A 22,781-nucleotide genomic window follows, 5' to 3' on the forward strand; every position below is an offset into this window, starting at 1 on the left:
TCTTGACCAAAATAATAATAATAGAGGCGTCTGGGTGGCTTGGTGGGTTGAGCATCAGACTCTTGATTTTGGCTCAGGTCATGATCTCACAGTTCATGGGATGGAGCCCCACATCTACTTGAGATTATCTCTCTCTTTCTCTCTCCGCCTCTCTCTCTCAAAATAAACGCATAAACTTTAATAATAATAATAATAATTGATAACCTCTGTCTAACTTTCAGGTCAAGCAGGTCTATTAAAACCAGAGATCTCGATGGTGGCATTTAGGGGTCCCTGTGATTTTAAGAGTGAAGGACCTTCTAAGGAGACTATACTTGGATATTCCTATGCAGCTGATTATAGTCAAGATACTCTGCACAGTGGAATAGGGGAGGTGACAGCACCATTTGTTTCTTCTTGACCCAGCATAGCTGGTTGGACGCCTGATTGAATGTCACTGGGGCTTCAAACCCTTTAGCCACCTGCCTTCCTCAGTATCAGCCAGAGAGATGAGTCCTAATCCAGATTCCACCAGCTGAATGGAAGTGTAATGAGATCTGGGAGCCTAAAGCTATCCCCCCGGGCTCACCTTTCAAGGACATCCAGCCTGAGATCCCTAAGGTTTGATTTTTTTCTCCCACTGATCCCCAAGTAATGGCACTTACACTATTGACCACTGGCTATTTGTTTGTTTGTTTGTTTTGTGTACTGATTTTTATTGAGGTAAAATTCTCATACCATACCATCGACCATTTTAAAGTGTGTGACACAGTGGTATTGAGAAAATTCACAGTGTTGTGCAAGAAGCAGCTCCCTGTAGTTTTAGAAAGTTTTCATTATCCCAGGGTGCTGCGTGGCTCAGTCAGTTAAGTGTCTGACTTTGGCTCTCGCAGTTCACGAGTTCAAGCCCTACATCAGGCTCTGTGCTGACAGCTCAGAGCCTGGAGCCAGCTTCGAATTCTGTCTCCTCTCTCTCTGCCCCTTCCCTGCTCACTCTCTGTCTCTCTCTGTCTCAAAAATAAATAAACATTAAAGTTGTTTTTTCATCATTCCCCAAAAATACCCCATCACCCATTAAGTGATCATTCTTTCTTCTTTTGCCCATTACCTGCCAACATCTCAACTGCTTTCCGTCTTTGGATTTGCCCCATTGTGGATACATCATAACAAAGAAACCATGTAATAGGTGACCTTTTGTGTCTGGCTTCTTGCAGGCAATTTTTTCAAGACTCCTCTACATTGTAACACGTATCCGTGTTTTGTTCTTTTTTTATAGCTAAGTAATATTCCACCATATGGGTATACTTTTTTTTTTTTTTAACCATTCACCTGTTGATGAGAATTTGAGTCATTTCCAGCTTTGGGTTATTATGATACGGTTTCTATAAACATTCATTTACAAGGAAGTTTCTGTGTGGCCTAGAATTGCTAGGTCATTTGGCAATTATGCATTTAGCCTTTGGGGAAACCGCCGAACTGTTTTCTATAGCACATCACTATCAACAAGATTTATCTCTGATGGTATGTTTCCCAGACCTAGTGTCCTATTTGCCTCTGTGGCCCATTCAGGGCCTTGCATCTTATGAGTATAACAATGAGGAGATAATATCTATAACCTTAATAGAAGGCACTAAAGAGAGGATGATCTTTTCGGAGAAAACAAGTATGATTTTAAAAACAAATTTTTTTAAAATGGTTATTTATTTTTGAGAGAGACAGAGCCTGAGCAGGGGAGGGGCAAAGAGAGAGGGAGACACAGAATCCGAAGCAGACTCCAGGCTCTGAGCTGTCAGCACAGAGCCCGACGTGGGGCTCGAACACACGGACGGTGAGATCATGACCTGAGCCGAAGTCGGACGCTCAACCGACTGAGCCACCCAGGTGCCCCAACAAGTATGAATTTTTGTGTGTCAGCTTTATAAGGAGGGCATGGAGACATAAGGAGGAGAGCAGCGTGCTATCCTTGGTCATCTAGGAAGATGAATTTGGGGCTCTCAGGATGACCAAAAGGAGTGGAGAAGGGAAGGGAGAAAGAAGGAGGGAGGAAAGAAGAGCCTAGAAAATGAGTAGAATGCTGAGAACAGGGTACCAGCTGATGTGACTCCTCCCAGCCTTGGCCTCCCACAATTCCCTTGTAAAATATAGCACATTCTCAAATGTTAGGGATAATCATTTTCATCATGCTAACTCTGGTGCTTGGTAATTCTGAAGGGGTTAAATTTTACATTAGGCATAAAGGACTGCGTGATGGAAGCAAAATTCACAGTTTCTAAAAGGTAGAAGCAACCCGAAGTAGAATCTGAGATCTGTGGTGATCAAGGACAACTCTGAAGAGCCAGTAAAAGGAAGAATAATGTAGGTAAGAGACGCTCATAAGATTTGGAGTCAGGTGATGGTAAATTCAAATACCTGCTTTTCCACATATTAATGACATGTGTCCTTAGATCACTTATTTTCTCTCTCAAAGCAGTAATTTTCTTATAAGCAAATGGAAATATTACCTACCTTTTAAGATTGTCATTAGGATTCATTTGGATAATGAATGCAAATGTTGGCAGAGACTAAGAAAATACCCTCTGTTATTTCCTATTTCATTGAGTGGATTCAACATGTGTAAGGTGTTGGATTTTGTTAAATGGCTCATCCATCTATAAACACGTCATATGATTTTTCTCTTTAGTTCTATTAATATGATGGATAATACTAATAGATTTCTTAATATTGAGCCACACTTGTGTTCTCGAAATAAAACCCACTTGGTGGTAATATATGTCTTTTTAATATTCCGGGGTTAATTTTTTACATTGATATCACAAGTAACATTGATTTGTACTTTTATTTTGGGGGGCAAACTTTGCTAGATTCTGGAACAAACATGATGCTCATCTTATAAAATGAATTTGGAAGAGTACCTTATGTTTTCATACTTTGCAATAATTTAAGGAGCATTGACATTATCTCATTTGCAGGATTTGGCAGAATTCAAACATGAAAGTACCCATCTTAGTGATTTTGTATGAGGAGCTTTGTAACGACTTTCACTAAGTTTTCCTAAGACAATTGGTTTGTTTGCAACTTTCTGAATTTTGGTAAGTTGTAGTTTTCCTTAAAAAGTATCAATTTCATCTGAATTTCAGGTATATTCCGTATAAATTACAAAGTAGTCCCTTGAGATTTTTTTCTTTTAATAGTTATCCCCCCCTTATTTCTTTTTTTTAAATGTTAATTTTTGAGAGAGAGAGAGAGAGAGAGAGAGAGAGAGAGAGAGAGAAGGGCCAGAGAGAGCGGGGGACAGAGAAACCAAAGCAGGCTCTGCACTGACAGCAGACAACCTCATGCGGGCCTCAAACTCACAAACCATGAGTTCATGACCTGAACCGACAGACCACCCAAGTGCCCCCCCCTTGTTATTTCTAATTTTACGTATGTATGCTTTCTTCCACCAATTTCTTGGTTAGGCATGCAAATAGCTTACTTTGCTGATATATGTTTTTTAAGTACCAACTTTTGGACTTAATTGGCTTAAGTTTTCCATTTCATTATTCCCCTACTCTTGTATCTTTTTATAAATGACTTTTTAAAATTTATTTTTGAGAAAGCACAAGCAGGAAAGGGGTAGAGAGGGGGTGGGGGGTGGGTCTGAAGCAGGTTCTGCACTGACAGCAATGAGACTGATGTGGAGTTTGAACTCAGGAACCACGAGATCATGACCTGAGCTGAAGTCCGACGCTCAGCCAACTGAGCCACCCAGATGCCCCGTCCATGACACCTCTAGATATGATTGTTATATTTTCTTTTTACTCCGTCATGTTTTATGTTGTGTTTATAAGTGTACTATCTTTTATACAAATAGTCTTTCATAATATGGTCTATGTTATTTATTTCTACATTTTAAAATTTATTTATTTATTTATTTATTTATTTATTTATTTATTTTGGTAGATTTGATTTATTTTTTTTAATATGAAATTTATTGTCAAATTGGTTTCCCTACAACACCCAGCGCTCATCCCAACAGGTGCCCTCCTCAATGCCCATCGCCCACCCTCCCCTCCCTCCCACCCCCCATCAACCCTCAGTTTATTCTCAGTTTTTAAGAGTCTCTTATGGTTTGGCTCCCTCCCTCTCTAACTTTTTTTTTTTCCTGCCCCTCCCCCATGGTCTTCTGTTCAGCTTCTCAGGATCCACATAAGAGTGAAAACATATGGTATCTGTCTTTCTCTGTATGACTTATTTCACTTAGCATAACTCTCCAGTTCCATCCACGTTGCTACAAAAGGCCAGATTTCATTCTTTCTCATTGCCAAGTAGTATTCCATTGTGCATATAATCCACAATTTCTTTATCCATTCATCAGTTGATGACAGCTAATGAATTGATCAAAAATGATTTAAACAATGTAACAGAACAAGAATTTAGAATAATAGTCATAAAATTAGTCGCTGGGCTTGAAAACAGCATAGAGGACAGCAGAGAATCTATTGCTACAGAGATAAAGTGACTAAGAAATTGTCATGAGGAGCTAAAAAGATTGAAGAGACAGAGGAGAGAATAGGTGAATTAGAAGACAAAAATATGGAAAAAGCAGAAGCTGAGAAAAAGAGAGAGAGAAAAATCCAGGAGTATGAGGGGAGAATTAGAGAACTAAGTGATGCAATCAAATGAAAGAATACCTGTATCATAAGAATTCCAGAAGAAGAGAGAGAGAAAGGGGCTGAAGGTGTACTTGAATAATTTTTTTTAAAGGATGAAATACTTAAGAAAGTTTGCTCAAATCGCTTCCTTTATGTCAATACTTTCATATATATGGCAATTGACAACCGGTTTGCTACTACGGATAATATTGAAATTTGCTAGTAATCTCTTCTTCACCACCTCTATCCCAGGAATTGATTTGAAACAATATCCTTTTATTCCTAGGTAAGAACTATAAAGCAATCATAAGCTTAATTTACTTTTTATTTGCTTTCCCCCTTTTTAAAAGTCGATGCCGTGTTTCTACAATTTCAAGCATAAGGTTGTCATGGCTCATACCTTCTCTCTTATAAGCATCATTTATACTTTGTTCTACAGGTAGCTATATATTTAATGCTCACCACCAGGCCTTATGTCAATGTCTCTCCAGTCAATTTCACTCTTTGGTAGTTTACTCAGGAAAGGCTCCTGGGAACAATATTTCCTGAGTTCTTGCTTATTGATAGCAGTTTGTCTGCCGTCTTTATACTTGAAAGTAAGTTCAGCTGGATTAATAATATATGGTTCATATTTTCTTTCCTTGAGTATCTTAAATATGTCATTCCATTGTCTCCTGATATAAGATGTTGCTGTCAAGAAATCTGATAGCCATCCAATTTTCTTTCCTTTTTAAGTGACTTAGTCCTTTTGCCTGGGAGCTCAACGTACTTTTCAGCATGTGTTGGTAGGAGTCATTCTGGGTACTTTTTCTTGAGTATCTGGTGTTCTTCTCTACCATGTGCTTTCAGATCCTGTTTTTTAGGAAAGGTGCTTTGTACTGGATTTTTTTTTTCAGTTTGAAAGTATGTGTTTATTAACTGACCAGATTACAAAAATAATAATCATGGCAGATACCTTAGTTCATCCTTCTAATAAGCCTGTTGATCTGGTCTCTTCCCTGTTGCCAGCATCTCCAAATGGGGGTGGTCTTTTTCTTCCTTCCCCCTCATAGAGAAGATAATCTGAGGGGCCATAAGAAGTTGTTTGCCTCTGTGAAGCGTTTTGCCACGGATCTCGTGAATCAGATCCTCCACGCAGATGATGCCGTCTTTGCCGAGAGATCTAGCGATCTATGTGCTATCTGCCACGGCAATTCGCTTCTTGTTGGTTTTGCCATAACCACACTCGTAGATCAAGTCATCTACCAACTTCAGGTTTGGGTACCCCTAGGCTATATGGGGTTCCACAGTCCCTAACATGTTAACCAAAGCCTTGTTGGGTTTAACAAGGGTGCCGCTGAAGTTCTGGCAAAGACAAAGGAACTGCAACACCTTTCCAAACTTGGGCTTGCACCATTGATACCTCTGATCCTGATGACGAATGCCAGTTTGGGTTCTGCAGGTGCAGAGAAGTTGTTGGCCTTTCTTGCCATCCTACCCGTCCCACCCTGCTCAGTTCTGCACAGCTGCCTATATTCCTGTGGGGATGCTGAGCATTTTTGTAGATAAGCTTCCTCCTTGCCTTTGGAGGCATCTTCCAGGCAAACTTCTTTCTCAGATGCTTCATCTTCAACGCGGCAAAAATTCCTTTGCTTTCTCTTTAAAGATTTTTTTTAATGTTTATTCATTTTTGAGAGAGAGGGAGAGACAGAGCACAAGCGGGAGAGGGGCCTCGGGAGAGGGAGACACAGAATCCAAAGCAGGGTCCAGGCTCCAAACCATCAGCACAGAGCCCAACGCGGGGCTCAAACCCACGAACCACGAGATCATGACCTGAGCCAAAGTCGGACGCTTAACCGACTGAGCCACCCAGGTGCCTCTGCTTTGCTTTTTCTTAAGGATTTTCTGGCACAGAAGCAACCTTCTTTTTTGTGTTCTCTGCATCCTCCAAAGTTCTGGCCGGAAGAGCTGTGTTTTGTTTCTTTCTTTGTTTGTTTGTTTAATGATTTCTCTTCCATTTCTTTGCTTTCTTCTTTTGTGAACTCTTCTGTATTATACACATGTATTTTGGCTCTTTACCTGTTTTCAATTTCTATCACGTTTTCTCAAATCTTTTTTTTAATCTCTTCCCTCATTTGTTTTGATGTTTAAAATTTTACTCCTTTTAACCTTTATTTTTTTAGGCTATTTCCGGTTGTATTTATCCACTCCTGTGCTCTTTCCAGTTTAATATTGATTTCTGAAATGAGGTTTTTAAAACAAATTTTTCTTTCTAATTCTTCCAGAGTCCTATAACTTTACCACTAAGTGTTTCTGTTATAGACTTAGGTTTTCTTTCATTTCCCCATTATTACCTTCATTTCTTTTAGCACATTTTGAAATTTTAGCCCACCGTTTTCATCTGCCTGGAGTGTTTCTATGGTGCACTCCCATTGCCAATAGACTGTCAATGGAGATACAATTGTCCTCTCGACTCTCCTTTTTCTTCACTGATAAATTTGTATGGGACTCAAATTGATCCTTTCCTGTTGCCTATTCTTATGTGAAATTAGTTTTCCTTAACTTCCAGGAGAAGTAAGTGGGTCAGGAGAGATCTGCTAGCTTTGTGGTTCTATAGCACTCTTTTTTCTTTTTTTAAGTTTATTTATTTCAAAAGCAAGAGAGTATGAGCGGGGGAGGGGAAGAGAGAGAGGGAGAGAGAGAGAATCCCAAGCAGGCTCTGCCCTGTCAGCACAGAGCCTAACAGGGGGCTTGCACTCATGAATGGTGAGGTCATGACCTGAGCCGAAACCAAGAGTCGCCCCAGCACTCTTTATGTGTGTGTGTGTGTGTGTGTGTGTGTCCCAGTATGACCTATACTTTCTGAGAGCTCCTTACATCTCCCCCACTTCTGTCTGGTCTTCTTTGGCTTTTGCCCTGGCATCTCTATCTAGCTCAGCTTGGATCCTGTTTCTAGCAATTTCTAGTCCATGCGGGATTTGGGGCTCGTAGAGCTCAGACTATTCCGGCCCTTTCAGACCCTCGGGGGGACTCCTGCAGTTTGCAGCACACGGGAACGAACACACAACCAGCAGTTAAAGTCCTTCTGCCTGCCTTCTACCGACTCTCCGGTGGAGATGCGGCCCCTTTCCTGCTTGTAGGGCCATCGGCGAATCTGTCGCATCTCCTTGTCTCTTCCTTTGCAGGTTCTGATACCATGCAGATCCCAAAGTGATGATGTGTGGTTCACTTCTGCTCCTAATTTGAGGTTTGGAGGCTACCTTGATAGCTCATTAAAAGAAATAGATGTCTGTGGGTTTGGTTTTGATATCCTGGCACTGTTGTTAATGGAGGGTTGAGGGAGCTGCAAAACCCGTATCATCAATGCCATCTTCCCAGAGTTTGCCATATTGCCTTCTGGAGTGATCCCCGAAATAACCCGCTTACAGTGACATCCAGCGTGCGCAACTGCCACATCCCCATGCACAATCCCCGAATCTACGTGAAAGGTCTTTGCCTCATTTGTTATTCTGTCACATGACCTCCATAAACTTCTAGCAACAAGCCCCACTAATGTTATTTGAGGTTGTTTTATTTTTATTTTTCGAAACTTATTTTTATGTATTTTCAAAGAGAGAGAGAGCGAGTGGTGGAGGGGACAGAGAGGGAGACAGAACCCCAAGCAGGCTCCGTGCTGCCAGCGCAGGGCCCGATGCGGGGCTTGAGTTCACCAACCGCAAGATCACGACCGGAGCCGAAATCAAGAGCCGGAGGTTTAACCGACTGAGCCATCCAGGTGCCCCTGTTTGAGGTTATTTTAGACAAATGTGTCTTCCTCAAACACCAATTCATTATTCCAAATAAACTAGGATGAGGATCTGTGTAAAGACAAAGATATAAGGAAGACTTCTTCTTGGGGGAGTGTTAATTAGAGGGAGAATTCTCACCTCCGCACGGTGTAGTCATTGGGCATGAGGCTGGGAAGTCAAACTGAAGCCAGGGCCCGGAGGGACACAAAAGGGTGTCAGACCCCAGGGAATCAAGTGAGTTGTACAAACAGCCGTCCGTTCTGTTGCTGCTCAGAGAAGCAAAGCTTGGTGAGAGCTTGGCATCCTTCACGGCGGAGGGAGAATTTGATAGAGTCAGAGAAAGCAAATATATTTGCCTAAACGAGGCATCACTGCCTCATATGCGTATTATGGGGGTGGATGGAAGTGGGTTCCCCGCAATTAGAGGGATCCACCAAGCCCAGGTCTCCCACGGCGCCTCCTGCCAAGAGGTGGAGTTATTTCTGATTTGGAGCTCCTGAAGCAAAAAGAGCGTTTCCAACCTCTTCTCGGTTTACCACCTCAAATATATATTCTGTTAAAAAAAAAAATTATAGGGGTGCCTGGGTGGCTCAGTCTGTTAGGTTCCGACTCTGGCTCAGGTCGTGGTCTCGTGGTTTGTGAGTGTGAGTCCCTGCATCGGGCTCTCTGCTCTCAGCACGGAGCCCGCTTTGGCATCCTCTGTCCCCCTCTCTCCTGCACCCCTCTCTCACTCTCTCTCTCTCTCTCTCTCAAGAATAAGTAAGCATTTAGGAAAAATAATATCATAGTGCATCAGAGACACCATTTTTGTGAGCTGTAGGCAGAAGAAATGGGTATTTCTTTAGTTCCTCTGCTCGTGGGTGCTGGGCACAACGTCATACCGCCAAAGTCCATCCAGATCAGCTTTCAAAGGCTAGGGCTCTACTGATCTCATCATACGTCCCTATAACCCATCTTCAACCCCAACCTCTACAGGTCAAGTCTCTGTGGTTCACACACACTTGCCCTTATACTCACTGAACTCCCAGCTCCCAAAGGACTGATGGGAAATACAGATTACTGGTTATGGGGCGACAGATGGGGCAGGTGTACCTCGTACCGCACAGCAAAACCCCCTAACAGGTCCCTTTCACCACCTCCCTCCCCAGCACTGGTTGTCCTCTTGTACCGCCAGTGTCCCACCCAGCCCCTCCTCTCCACTACCCTTTCCGATTGCCTCCCCCCCACCCTCCCCTGCACCACTCTCTCCAGGCGTCACCATTCCTTTCCTTTCGGGGACACATTTAGCGCCCCCCTCAGCCTGGCTTCTCCCCTTCCCCACCCCGCCTAACGTCTCTAATCAGCAGACGAAAGGCTCTCCTCAGGAATCAGGTCTCTGGACAAAAGAAAAAGAGGACAAGGAGGTTGTGAACAGCACTCTCCTCAGATGGTGCCAATGCGGTGAGGCCATGGTTTCTTTTCCTGGGATTCGGAGCCACTTTCCTGGTTGCCAGGCCCACTGACTTGTACAGAGAACAGATAGATGTGTCACTGTTGAAGATCAGAAGAAAAGTGTGTGTGTGTGTGTGTGTGTGTGTTTGTGTGTGTGTGTGTGTGAAAGAGAGAGAGAGACAGACAGACAGACAGAGACAGAACACAAGAGCACACCCGTGCTGGGGGACGGGGCGGTGAGGGGTGGATAAGTCTACACAGGCGTTTCTGGCCACCGTAACAAAGCATCTTATGCAGTGATGGGAGCCAAGACCGAAGCGTGAGGCAGAATGGCCCGGGTCAAGGAGGAGGAAGGAGCACTTATTAAGACACATCCAACTATGTTGGTGATTAAGCCCTCCCAACAATTCATTATCATCCCCTTAGTGCCAATGACTAAAATGAGGGTCAGAGAAATGAGACAATCCGCCCAAGGTTATGCAACTAATAAGATCTCTTTGTCTCGTAAATTCGCGCTCTGTCCACTTTTCGGCACTGCTTCCGCTGTCTTCCCCTACCCTCCACAGGAGGCAGCTTTGCATTTCAATGAGGGACCCGGTCCAGGGTGAAGGCACCGCAAACATTGACACTCGGGCCCTGCAATCCTCTCCCCACCCAGCCTGCGGTCCACCGTGCTCCTTTTCTCAGCCTTGCTAGCGCCAACGCTGGCCACCCCGGCTCAGCCCGACCGGTTGGAAGAGGCAAGCAGGGGGCCAGAGGCTGGCCCGGGCCTCTGCAGGGTAATTCTCTTCTGTCCCAATGCTGGGGCCCGGTCCTCCCGACTCCCCCCGCCGCCAGCCTTGCCGCCGAGGATAGCAGCACAGCTGGAAAAATAGATAGGTCTTTCTAACCCTCTCATGCGTGTGCCGTGGGGCCAGGTAGCTCTATAAATATGGTAATGGCTTCTCAAGCATGCCCAGACTGGAAATGAGACCGAGAGGCTGGGGAAGGGCTGTTCCGACCGATAACCGCGGCAGCTGCCTTGCTAGAGGAGACGGTGCCTCTGAGCTTCAGGGTCAGATGAACGCCGACTCCCCCCCCCCCCAACCACCTTGAGTAGATCCCCTCTCCTCCTGTCCCCTCCCACCCCATTAATCGCCTGCGCCCACCTGTCCCCTGATTACACCGATGACACACACGGAGGAAAGCAGGCAAACAGAAGCTCATGTTTTGTCTATTACCAGAAGGCTCAGACTTGTGATAAAAAAAATAAATAAATAAATACACCGGCAACAACACAGCTACATAGATGCGTACAATGGGGAACCAGCCTGACACTTCCTGCCGCGGCCCCACTGAGAAAAAGGACGGCTCCCAGAGCCACACGCCTGCTCAGCCTGAACAGCTGTGCCCTCCAAGAGGCTCTGTCTGTCAGCAGCCGCTCCCGGGCTCCTCCTTCGGTGCAAAGCGGACAGTGACCCCCACCAGCTCCCCCAGCGCCCCGTGGAATATAGTAACTATAGCAAATGGGGCCTGGGATCCTAGCGTGACTTCAGACCAAGCCCTTCGCGTCGTTCTAGACCTTTCCGTCAGATGAGAAGGATCATTCCTTCTTTCCGGGTTGCCAGATGAGTTTCAAGGCTTAGGAGATGCTTCTGTTTCCCTCCACCGGCACCCAGCTCTTTTTTTTTTTTTTTTTTTTTTTTTTTTTGCTAATCTGACCATCCCCTCTGCCAGATGGCAGCCAGGCCTCCCTGGCTTGCATTGCTTGGACAAGGGGTTAGTGCTACAGAAGAAGAGAGAAGGCTTTTGGGTGTCAAAAGTCTAGGACCAGAAGGTAACCAAGGATGGGGGCTTGCACGCTGGGTTTCTTAGGCTTTTGGGGGGACATGTGATGCCGATGGACACCAGAGAATAGGATTTCACCTGCATAAACCATATTGCACATCATTTTACCGCATAAAATCAACTCTTATACAAAGACGAAAACGAATGGGGTTTTAAGTTTTTATTTAACCCGCTGATGAATGAAGACATCAGGAAGGTGTCACAAACCAGTTCAAAGTGCAAATCCAAAGAGCAGAAACGTATATGGGCAATTAAGGGCGCTGAAATGAATGTGTTAATACATGCAAAGCTTGCTTGTACCTGGGGTGGTTGGGAAAGGTCCGAGAGGGATCTTTTGTACATCTTCAGGACAACTTTCACCGCTATGGGCGAGAGTTATTTCCATCAGTCTGTTTCGCTCAATTTTCAGAGTTGTAAGATAGTTCAAAGGCAAGGAAAGCTGAACACTACTTATAGACTCAGGTAACCACAGAGGGCATTAGAGATTGTCTTGTATCCTACAGGAGACTAATACACATTTTTCACCATTTCAGAGTTGTTGCGTTTTTTTTTTAATATATAATTTATTTTTTTCCTGAAAATTAAATGGAAACAAACACAGAAGAAGCCAATTAGATAGAAATACACTCAGGGACACCTGGATGGCTCAGTCAGTTGAGCGTCCAACTTTGGCTCAGGTCGTGATCTCGCGGCTTGTGGGTTCGAGCCCCACATCAGGCTCTGTGCTGACAGCTTGGAGCCTGCTTCGGATTCTGTCTTCCTCTCTCTGCCCCTCTCCCACTCGCACTCTGTCTCCCTGTCTCTCTCAAAATAAATAAACACAATAAAAAATTTAAAAAAAAGAAGCACACTGATTAAAACGGTTTAAAATTTTGTGATATAGTAATATATGTGCTTCTTTGTTGACACATTAATTAACAAGATAATGTAATGACTACTATAATTTGAAAGGAGTCATATATATCAATAACATTTCAGGATATCTCCCATGACTGTAATGTGATATGAAAATATCAATTATTTCTGCATTTTACAAAGCCGCAGATACTAAAATGAATGTGATATGTTGCTTATATTTATAAGGGAAGGGAAGGACACATTTCAGTCAGAAGTTAGTAAAAATAAAGATGCTTTCCCCCCCACCCACCCCCCCAACTTCACGGACCTTTATAATTCTGTTAGGGTTTCATAATAAGAATCTCTGAGTTAGATTTGAAAAAAAAAAGAATTCCCCCTCATTCCTACTGTTGAGATCAAAAATGATAACTCAAACGGAAGAGGAAAGATAAAAAGAAGAAAACTAAGCACGTTAGACATTATTGACATATGTGAGGAAGATGCCCTTGGCTCTGTCTCCCCCAGGGCAACCAAGAAATTAAGAGAAATCCAACATAGGTCTAGGGAATCTGAAGTTTACAAGACCCCAGGGTCTGGGCAGACAGGATGCAGAGAATCTTCCAAAGTGTGACCCAAATGTCAAGGCGGTTCCTGCCGGGTGGGTGCACAGAGCCCATCTGAAGACGTGGTCAATGCGGGGAGGTCTGTGGTGACAACGATGGAAAGAATTCAGCAATCTCCTGGTAAGTTCATGCTGCGGCCAGAAGAGGAGTGAGGACGGATCTTGACGGAGTCCACACCCAGCATGTCTATACCCTGTGCCCATCCCCCTGCCCCCCAGGATGTAGAAGTCCTGTATCTTGCACATGAGTGGGCTAAATGTTGCCCTTTTTCTTTTTTTTTTTTATTTTTTTAAAAAAATTTTTTTTTCAACGTTTTTTATTTATTTTTGGGACAGAGAGAGAGACAGAGCATGAACGGGGGAGGGGCAGAGAGAGAGGGAGACACAGAATCGGAAACAGGCTCCAGGCTCCGAGCCATCAGCCCAGAGCCTGACGCGGGGCTCGAACTCACGGACCGCGAGATCGTGACCTGGCTGAAGTCGGACGCTCAACCGACTGCGCCACCCAGGCGCCCCAATGTTGCCCTTTTTCATTCCACCTGAGAAAGTCTCCCAAGTGTAACTTTCTCCCCATCCCAGGGCACTTCACTGATTCAAAGTCCTTACCCTGGGAATCATGGTCCTTCCTCTGATGGCCCCACCTGATGTTCGAGTCGGATTTCTCACCCTCTCCGCCAACATGCCCCCATCACTGCCAACCACTGCTTCTCAAGCACTCTGCCCTCTGACCCCACTGTGGCTTGACCTGGGCCTTGTGCTCTGCCTGGAAGGTCTCCCCAGCTTCTTAGCAATCCTGAAAGCTCTTCTTTGCTTTGGCTCAGAATGTGCTCTATTCCCCAAGTCCCCTTCCGACCTACTAAATCCTATTTATCCTTTCTGACCACGACCTCCAGCATAATTAACTCTTCTGTGATGCCTTCCAGAACCTCTTCTCCCAAGGTTCTTGTGATATGGTGACTTACAACATATATATATATATATATATATATATATGAGCTCTTTGGCTCAGACCAAATATTTTATATATATATATATATATATATATATATTATATTATATTTATATATATAATATTATATATATTATTTTTTATTATATATATATATTTATATATAAATTCCAAAGAGCCCCTTGGAATTTCCTAAGGGATGAGAGCCATAAAGGTGTCTTTTGTTATGTTAATGGAGTGACCCCTGGAAGGCACCTAAGGATTGGGGGCTGGTTAGCCCTGGAGCCTACCCAGTGATCCAGGGTTAGAATTTTCCATCCCACTCCCCAGCCTCCCCACCCTCCAGAAAAACCACAAGAAGGGAGGCAGAGGGGAGAAAGGATTCGGGTACAGGTTTCAGAGGGAGTGTGGTCCTACTGATACCTTGATTTCAGATTCTAGCCTCCAAAATGATGAGAGAAAAAAAGAAAACATGTCTGTTGTTTCTAACCACCCAGATGGTGGTACTTTGTTATGGCAGCCTTAGAAAACTAACACAGAGCCTTCTTGGAACAAGTGACATTTGAATAAATTTTGTATTTCCACCCAGAAACGTGGAATTTATTTGCCCAACAGATGTGGGCCAGAAGGAATTTTCCTTTATTTTGTCTCGTATTTACAAGTCTGCGTATTTCACATAGGCATTCTGATGTCCAGCTTACCTTTGTTAAAAAAACAAAATTCAACCAAGCAAATGTGAAGATCTAATTGGCATTATTAAGCAATTCACAAATCTGGCAACGTCCCTTCCAGAAAGCAGAGATGCTCTGAGAAGTGGAACAAAACGGAAGGTGTTTGGAGACAGGAGACAGGCGGGTGGGTCAAGGAAGTTATTAGCAAAAGAATAAAAAAAAAAACGGTAGGGGTGTGAGTATTTCTGGCCAGGGCATCTTTGTTTGGAGAGATAGGGAAAGGCAGAATTTTCATCACCCAGATGACCCCACTAAGTCCTATCTGGACATTTCAGATTGGCTGTTGAAAGGTCACATTCCTGGGATAGGTTTCACATTATAATTAGTCTCGGTTTGCTGTCGTGGGGTGGGGGTGGGGGGGCACGTAACTTCATTTCGGGGCTTCTCGTTTCTTCCAGAACACCTCGAAAGGTGAAATAGCCACATGCCAGAGGGGCTAGCGTTCGGTAGAGATCTCCTCTTCCTAAGAAGCCTGGGTTCTCAGATAGCCCTGTTGCCTAGCGCTGACATCCGTGCTCCTCGTCTCTCATTACACTTCCTGCCTGGTGTCGATGGCATAATAAATGCATGAATGGGCTCTAAGATATTAGCCAGAAAAGAGTTCAGACAAGAAGTCTCTGCAAATCTCCCCCGGAGCCCCAGCGAATGGCACTGATTGTCACCTGTCCTCCAGAGCCCTGGCCACTTGGCTGTGTCAGTAGCAGTGGGGGGATGAAACCTATCCCTCTATCTTTAATTAAATCACCACTCTGCAGACATTCCCTTGGTCTGAACTTATTACCATACCTGGATCTTCTACCCTTGCCGCTGAATTCCAATGTGATGGATCTCAAGTCCCCTACATGTTCTACAATTTGCTCTTTAAGTGAAAACGTTTACATTTTGATTGCCTAATGTGTTTCTATCATTTTCCATCCAGCAGGACGTCAGGGCTCTGTATAGCACTCAGTAAAGTAAACCAGTCTAGACTGCAAGGCCTTCGTCAAGACAAAGCTCAGGTCGTACCCGATGCATCCACAAGCCTTCCGGCAACAGACAAGAGTGTGAATATCCCCACACACCACGGGAAGCGGGTCAGAAAGACCTGGATCTGAATTTCAGCTTTGTGACATATTAGCTGCTTACGCAAATTACTTGACCTCTCTAAATCTTATGTGTAGTATGGACATAAAAACCTTCTGTCACAAAGGATTCTAATGATGATTAAATGAGATCAGCATATATGAAGTATTTAGCACATGGCTGGCAGGTCATAAATACATTTTCAAGTTGCCTGTTGTTTTTACTGTAATTGTTAACGGTTTCATCGCTGTTCTTATAGTTGCCGTTATTATTATAGAAGTAATCCTCCATTGTAACGCTCCAAATAGGGTCCAAATCTTCAATTGCATAAAGCGTGGGATCACGTTATTGCAAAATTTTAGGGAAAAAATTAGAATAAGGCTACGATGCAGAAGGGGAAAATTGCCTATCACGTTATATCTGAATCCATGCCATCATGATGAGTTTTTTATACAGTTTCTCTGCAGTGCATTTGCTCTGTGGAAAAACTAAGCCTGTCTGACACCAGTTGGCAGATCAAATATCACAGAAGAGCCCTCCCTGGCCAGAGGGCATTTGGAGAAGCCCAGAGCTGTGTGCATGAAGCTATGAGCAATGAGTTTAGCCAAAGATCATAAAGAAGGGCCACACTAGAGGGAGTATACAAGACAATGTGACAGACAGACTTCATTTGGGATGTCACCTTAGGCTGACGGAGATATAAAGGGATGGGACCTCTGAATAATAATAATCAGATTGACAGATACCCTCCCCCGGGAATCTGGGCAGTCTATGTTCTCATTAAGTTGGAAAACATTGTTTTTCTCTCTTCTATGGTTGAAACTTTCCAGAGGACTGCAATCTATCTGTGCAAAAGATGTGGCCATATTAATCCCATGAAGAGTCTTAAATATGAACAGACCAAAGCAGATACAAGGTAGAGTCCTCTGTCTTGCATTGTTATAAACCTCATAATCTGCCTAAACAACAGCTTGTTTCCTGCCATTCCTCTGATCAATCAGCATCAAGCGTTCCCTGTTACTGAAAGCGAAAGGTCTAAAGTCCTTGGATGTCTGCATGCTGTCCAGACAGGGGGAAGACGAGAGTGTAAGAAAAAGAAACAGGGGCGCCTGGGTGGCTCAGCTGGTTAAGCATCTGACTCGGCCTCAGCTCAGGTCATGATCTCATGGATTTAGTGAGTTCAAGCCCCATGTCGGGCTCCGTGCTGACAGAGTGGAGCCTGCGTGGGATTCTCTGTCTCCCTCTCTCTCTACCCCTCCCCTACTTGTGCTGTCTCCGTCTCTCTCAAAATAAATAACTAAACATAAAAAGGAAAAAGAAAAAGAAACAGTAGCCAACAGAGCCTAAATGTTGCGCGTCCTATGTTGGGAAAAAACACCCCCACCTGACGAGTAACCACAGTCAACTCCCTGGGCATTATCCTTGACTCATGTTGACTCACCTCTTTTCTTCTCCTTACACACCCATTCCATCAAATAACCAGTCAATCAATCACTGAGCTCTTAATGTAATTCCCCAATAGCCCTTGAACTCATCCACTTTTTCCCTACCCTGCCACCACTGTCCAGATCTGAATCAGAGCCTGAGCATAATCTGATGCCCAGGATCATCTCATCTCTCCCCCTAAATCCATCCATTCACCTCAACGTGGGAAAAAATGACTTGCGTGCACAGAGGGAAAGCAGTGGGGAGGAAGGTAGCGACCATGAGGAAGGAGAGTTGGCTGGAGAAGAAGCAACTAATCATAACAGAACGCTTTTCACTGAGTGATTATTATGTGCCAGCTATTGTGCCAAATGCCGTCAGCCCGTTACCTCATCAAGTTCTCCCCAAGTCCCATGAGGAAGAAAGTGGAGGCTCGTGGGGGGGTGGGAGGGTGCACAATAAGTTAAAGATGGCTCTACATTTTTTGTGGTTCCTCCAATTGGAGCTATGAGCATGAGGCTATGAGCAATGGGTTGAGCCATTGCTCTCCTTGGATCTAGGCTGTCTTAATAACTTGCTGAACCACAAGAAGTCAGCAGAAATGGTGTCTGGGACTCGTGAGGCTGGGTCCAAGATAAACTGTCCACCTGAGTCTTAAATTCTTGATCCACTAAATTATGATCAAAATAGAATAGTTATTACAAACCATGAAGTTTTAAGATCGATCTTTATGCCATAAGAGATAACCTGAACAAATTAACCCACTGGGTCAAAGTCATATAGTGGATGTTAGAACGGAGACTCACGTTTAAGTGAGTGTTCACCACCAGGCCATCCTGTTTCCCTAAGTGGAGAATGTTGGTTGATAGACCCGGAAAATCAAATGCTTCCAGAGAGGAAGGCATCAGTGCCCAGACTACGGAAGGGAGAAGGGGAAGAAAATCAACACTTATCCAGGCATTGTACTAGAAATATTTCATCTGAAGACAAAAACTTTTAATTAAAAGAAGAGAGAGAGGGAGAGAAACTGTCAGAGACCGAACAGGGAGTCCACACCATCTGATAGCTTCAATTCTCACTTACAGCTTACTTATACCAATTGATATCCTTCTCTTGTCTGCTGAGGGGAACCACTGGCTTCCATAAATCACCCTCCCGAGTCACAGGCGACCGCCATGTTAACCCCTGCTTCAACAGAAACTTTGCCAACAGTGACACGAGCCACGTGTCATTGACCACTACCCGTCTGGCAGAATCTACGCAAAGTGCTTGCGTCTGTAATCTCACTTAAGCCCCACAAAACCCTAGAAGGTAGGGGACTATTAGCACTTCTAACTTAAAGATGCACGGAGTCTTAGCAATGTTAGCCTGACTTGCCAGAGGTAAGGCGGCAAAAATGTGCCAGAGTCTAGAATTTCTCTAACATCTGAACCTCAAATTCTTACATCACAGATTTTGGCCATCCTCGTGGGCACACGATAATGGTCCATACTTTTCACTCTCCCCCCCCGCCTCTTTTTTTTTTTGTTTGGAGATGCACAATGATCCTAACAATAATGTCCACGAACAGTATTGCCTCCGCTTTATAAAGACTGAAAAGAGATGAACGCAGAACCATTCAGCCCATCAAACGGTGACAATAACAGTCATCATGCCTACTATAATATAGAAGTATTATAGTAGTACTATAGTATAACAATAACTTATAAAAATAAGGGGCGACTGGGTGGCTCGGTCGGTTAAGCGACCGACTCTTGATTTCAGCTTGGGTCATGATCTCACGGTTCGTGAGTTCCACCCCCGAGTCAGCCTCTGTGCCGACAGTATAGAGCCTGCTTAGGATTCTTTCCCCACCCCACCCCCAAAATAAGTAAGTAAACTTAAAAAAACAATCATGCCTACTTGGACCTAGGCAATGTTTCACTACTTGAAATATATTAATTAGTTTACACAAAGTAATATAATAATAATAATAATAAGTCTTATTTGACGGGATTGACACATAATATCGGCATCACTAAAATCACACAACTATTAAAGCGAAGCTCCGAAATAAAACCCACTTCTCCTGCCTCTTAACCTAGAATGTTTTCCACCGCACCGACCACGTCTCATTACATATCTGTCCTTTCCTTAAAGAAATGGAATAATGGGGGTGGGTTCTTCTTGGGCTGAGGGATGGTGGGTTTGATACTGAAGCACCGGCACGGTGGGCAGTTTAATTAAGAAAAGTGCGTATTTGGGCAAAATTTATTGAAACCCTCACCTTCAGGGATAGCGCTTGTCTGACCCGGATCACGACAGCAAGCGCTTCCTTAAATTTTGCCCTCCTTTCCCCCTCCCCGGAGGCTTACTCCCTTCACCCTAGTCCTGGCTTTGGAGCACATTAGGATCGGTCTCCGGACAGTTGTGAAAGATGTCCTGTGGGGCTGTGATGAGAGATAGCATTAAATATCTCAATTTATCATTTATTAACACCAAAGCACACACACAACACGACAGGGGACCCGAGGAAGGCGCCTTTCCTTTGGCCACTCAGCACTCATTAATGGCGCGTCTCTACTCTCCCCAGCACCGCTGACACGGACAGAAGCCTGGTCCTTCGTCCTGCGGAGAGAGGTGAGGAAGTCCCCTGCAGGATTGCACACTGGAGTAGGGGCGTGTATGCCTGAGCGTGGGGAGGAGAAGAGCCTACACCGCATTAAGTTCTTGGATTGCTGACATCGGAAATCAATCCTCGCTCAAGAAGAAAATGAAAAAATAATAAAATGAAATCAAAATTACTGGAAGGCTATGGAGTCGGGCCTTGGTCTTGAAAAGGAGCAGGGATGGCTCCGGGGGTCTCGGAAAAAGAAACAAAGGGACAGTTCAATTCCCAGCGATGCCATAGACAGAACTCAGCCCCGACCATTTGTTTCTCCAGCTCCTGCCAGTCTGCATAAGCTTCAGATTTCCAGGGAGTGTGTCTGAATGGCTTAGCAGGTCAGGGGGCCACCCTCTGGCTGGAGAGGCCCGCAAGAGAGTGGGGCAGGGCCACTTTCAAAAAAGGAGATCAGATGCCCTCGTCCCCGGGATGATTAGAGACAGGCAAACGTGACAGCTGTTCACTAAAAAGACCGAGACAGAACAGAACAAAAACAGAAAAGCAACTATATTAGTTTCCTGAGGCTGCTGACATAAACTATGACAAACCAGGTGGCTTCAAACAACAGAAGGTTATCCTATCATAATTCTGGAGGCTAGAAGTCTGAAATCAAAGTGTCGGCAGGGCCATGCTCCCTCCAAAGGCTCTAGGAAAAAAATCGTTCCTCCACTCTTCTTAGTTCCCAGGGGTTGGCAGCAATGGTTGGTGTCCCTTCCCTTGTAACTACATCATACCAAGAAATCTCTGCCTCCGTGGTCGCACGGCCTTCTTCCCGGTGAACGTGTCTCCTCTCTCCTTGGGAGGACACTGGCCAACTGGGTTAAGGACCCACTCTCACCCAGGATGGCCTCATCTTACATTGATTACATCTGCAAAGACCCCATTTCTAAATAAGTTCACATTCCCAAGCCCTGGGAGTGAAGACTTCAATGTATCTTTCACAGGGATACATTCAACCCATGACATCAACCAAGTCGAGAGAGATACGGCTGGTGGAACTTCAGAAGCCTCGAAGGAGGCAAGATCTCAGCAAATAGTTATGTGACCAGAGGCAGGGGTCGTGGGATAAAGACAGGGAGATGAGGTAGACCTTGGTTGCGTCATACAGATGGATGCCTGGAAACCCAGCACAGGGAGGAGGTAACTTAGTGGCTAGAAACCCACATGAGCGACACTATAGGCTGATCTAGGAGTGGGTGAAAGACACAGCTCCTTCCGTTTCCACATTAACCTTAAAAGTATCACAGATTGTCCTTCTTCTAATCTAATCTCCCTGGCCATCTCTTCAGCCTCTTCCTCTTGGTGGTTCCCCTCATCACATCTCTTTGAAATGTACTTGGGGGGAAAACGAGGGACATCACCAAGAAAGAAGAGCGAAGAAAAAAGAAACCCCCCACCCCCCGACACACACGTCCAATCAGCTTTTTCTTTTGTTCACCCAGAGGGGAGTCTGAGATCAAGTCCGGATTCAGTCTTCAGTGCCTGAAGGCTGCAGAGTGGACGAAAGTCAAATAGATGCGGAGATCTTGAAAATGTCACAAACAGACTGCCATCAAACCCGAGAAGTACAATCAGGACTTAGCATTTAGACCATTCTCCATTTCGTAGGGGAGGAAACTGGGGTTTGGGGAGATTCAAAAGGGAGAGACTCGAGCTACTCTGAGCCCAGTGCTTTGCTGAGCTTGGAGCTCTGGTCATCTGTTTCCTGAGACCTTTTCAAGGTCTAGATGCAGGTGTCTCAGCGCTCAGTGCTCCGGCCACACTGGACTTCTCTTGGTTCCTAGAGCAAACCTCTCTCTCTCTCTCTCTCTCTCTCTCTCTCTCTCTCTCTCTCCCCTCCTACCCCCATCACCCTTGGTCTAGCTGTCCCTCATCCTTTGGATCTCAAGTTGGAGGTGACATCCTCCAAGAATCGCTCCTGAATCCACCAGATGGGAAGAGGCTCCCGTGTCAAGGCGGTCCAGGCTCCTCGGATTGCCCCTCTTCCACCTCCTCCTGTAAACACTCAGCACCAGTATGGCTGGCACTCTGCCCGGATAGGATACAGGGATGTGGTGGCAGGATGGCCTCAGTGAGGGAAAGGAGCCGTCTGTTCTCTGCCTCTGATATTTCCGTGCTCAGCCTGTGAGGGCAGAAGACAGAGAGCACCAGCCCCAGCAGGACGCTGAGCATCCCAGGACAACACCTGCTGACGACTGATAGAAGCTTCTGAGAGCTTCTGTACCTTCCCTTTGGTGACTTCCTCTGAATCTTTGCTCGGCTGCCGCTGCTGTGTCACTGGCTCCCAGACACGGAGCTGAGTGATTTCGTGAAGTAAAAGGAACTCAGCCGCAAGGATCTTGGGGATCATTTCACCCTGCCCTAGCCTGGATACACGCTGGGAAACTGAGGCCCACAGAGTGGAAAGTGCTTAGAATCTTTCTAAATTGTTGGCAGAGGTAGGACCACAATGGGAATTTCCTGACCCCCAGTCTGGTTTTCTTTCCAACAGTGCAGTCATTTCTTAGATTGCTCGCAGAGGGAACTGAGCACAGTTGGTCCAACTGTCTCGTTTTATAGATAGGAAACTGGGGTCTGGAGAGGAAAAGCCTGGCCCCGAGTCACAAAATATCACCTTGCCTTGATTATTTGTGTTCCTGTACTCCCCTCCTGAGCTTGCGAATGCCACGAAAATTAAGTCCTCCCTGGATTCATCTCTATACCTAGGAAATGACTGGCACAGAGCAAGTGCTCAATAAATACTAGTTAAATGGAGGATGGCTCTAAGAAGAGATGAATAAACATACAGATGAATGAATGAATGAATGAACGAGCGAACTGGAAAAACAAATTCATCCTGCTTAACCTTTTGGTCCCTATTGGGAAGAAACGCC

At 44.9% G+C, this 22,781-nt stretch overlaps 1 pseudogene; it reads right to left on the bottom strand.

Annotated features, from left to right (window-relative positions):
* Positions 1-5,569: 5,569 nt before the first annotated feature.
* On the bottom strand, positions 5,570-11,501 carry LOC102961820 (annotated as a pseudogene).
* Between the last annotated feature and the right edge of the window lie 11,280 nt (positions 11,502-22,781).

The sequence above is a fragment of the Panthera tigris genome, chromosome D4 (assembly GCF_018350195.1).
Source record: "Panthera tigris isolate Pti1 chromosome D4, P.tigris_Pti1_mat1.1, whole genome shotgun sequence".
Taxonomy (NCBI): Eukaryota; Metazoa; Chordata; class Mammalia; order Carnivora; family Felidae; genus Panthera; species Panthera tigris.